Genomic DNA, 2,254 nt, shown 5'->3' with positions numbered 1-2,254 from the left:
TTCTTATTTTAATTGGGTATATGATAGTATATGGAACATACGAGAGTTAATGCATAATTGAGAGCAGGTGAATCTATGTTAATTGGTCTATTCATTGTAATCTGATATGGAAATGATACTCATCAACAAGATGCCTGACATAGCCAATAAGACTTTACCAGAGCCGATGCTAGTCATCCAATAATGTATGCATCTATATGCCACATGTGACATCATGTTAAAGTCGACTTTCCCGGTAGGCCGTGCTGAAAGTATTATAATCATGCGGTATATGCATCTACTAGCACATGTCGCTCTATTATGCTCTAACAATATGCACTCGACTGCGACATGTTCATATTTACACCATGTTTAAAGGAGGATGGTCTGATTCCATCACATGTTGTTTTCACCTTGGTTAAGTGACCTTAATCCCCACTCTCAGGGGCGGATCATGGTTTTTGAAGTGCACTCATGAAAAAAATTAGAGAAGGGGCGGGCCTGGATCTACATTTGCTCACCCCCTTATTATGCCGGTCTGTTAATCCGTTTTGATGTGAGAGCCAAATATTTGCATTTGAATGCCATATTGGATACTGTGTGAAAATTTAAATGGGGTACGGGGTAAATTTTAATGGGGTACACGTAGGGCACATTGTGGCTTGCATAAACCAAACAAAACATCTTTCAGGCATACTTTTTCATAGAGTCCATGGAAAATAATATGGGTTTCCATTAATACCTACAAAATGTCATTTTGATAGTGGAAAATCGGGGATGATGCCGGCTGATTGTATTATATATAATCTTATGAATATTGATTGGCAACTTTTTCAAATAAAATTAAGTCAACAATCAAATCGGACACAATAGATGAATAAAGGCTTCACTCCGATGAGAACGAACGTAGAGAACATTCTATTGTTTTAATGTAAAAAAATTATGCTTTTTAATTAACATAATAAAAAATTTATTATTTGCGACGGCGAACCTGGTGAAAATTTATGTTTATTTATATAATTCCCGTCGATCATGCCAATGTTTTTCCATGTAGTTTTTCCAGATAATAAAACCCCCTAACTATTGTTACCTTTATTATGTGCTGCATTGGTACTGTTGTTCTTTAGTAAATTGAACGCATATCTGGCAAAGTCTCACCAAAAGTGTTTTTTATCCCGGTTTGTATACGCTGAGAATACCTTTGAGACATACCTTATAATACCAACTGAGTTCCCAATACAAGCTGGCTGGCCCAGTTAATAAACATGTTTAGGATTTTATATTAAATGTTAGCCGACTGAAAAGGAAGGGCCTGGACAGACGAGAAAGTCGCACCAACTTGCTCACACATTTCCCAATCGTCCATAGCTCAAGGCATGGTCTTGTATTTCTGACGCAGGTTTTGTCCTGAGACAGTGTGGACAATTGTAGCTGCAAACCCTGATTTATTCTTTATGTGCATGGCATATAACAATGGAAATAGCACCCTGATACTGATTAAAGGTATCTATCTGGAGCGGACTAATTGTAGGGATTGTTGTGGGACCATAGAGTTGAATCACTTCAAACTGTTGCTGCCATTGCTGTCATGTGGACATTATTCTAAAGAAGGATAATAACGAGTTGAATTTGTATCGATTGGAGGTTGGATCCACAGATTAGTATTATACGTAAGTAGCATTTCGGTTCAGCATTATCCTTGAACTTGAACTACAAATATATTCCGGTACAACGTGCCGCTACAATAATAATAATAATTGTTGCTTGGTTCTCTTAAGGGGGTACTACACCCCTGTGGTAAATTTGTGACTATTTTTGTATTTTTCTCAAAAACTAATATCACATTGGTAACAAAAGTTATGTATATTATTGGGGCAAGGAATCCAATTACTACACTGAAATTTCAGTGACTCAAGACAAGCGGTTCAGTATATATGATAGGAAACGAGGTACATCCTGGCGGTACCTCATTTCTTATCATAAATCACGAACCGCTTGTCTTGGGTCACTGAAATTCCAGTGTAGTAATTGGATTACTTGCCCCTATAATATACATAAATTTTGTTACCAGTGTGTTATTAGTTTTTGAGAAAAGTGCAAAAATAGTCACAAATTTATCGAAGGGTGTAGTACCCCCTTAAACTGACATTTCGTGATTTTATCATCCTTTTCCCACAGGGCGCACGAGAAGGGGTGGATGTTAGGGACAAAAATAAGAGACTCTTTTCGTTAGTATAGCTATATAGCAAACAATTGTAATTTGCAATAAAGGTCG

The sequence above is a fragment of the Amphiura filiformis genome, chromosome 15 (assembly GCF_039555335.1).
Source record: "Amphiura filiformis chromosome 15, Afil_fr2py, whole genome shotgun sequence".
In the NCBI taxonomy this organism is placed as follows: Eukaryota; Metazoa; Echinodermata; class Ophiuroidea; order Amphilepidida; family Amphiuridae; genus Amphiura; species Amphiura filiformis.
The sequence above is the reverse complement of the archived record's forward strand: the minus strand, read 5'-3'. Positions refer to the sequence as shown.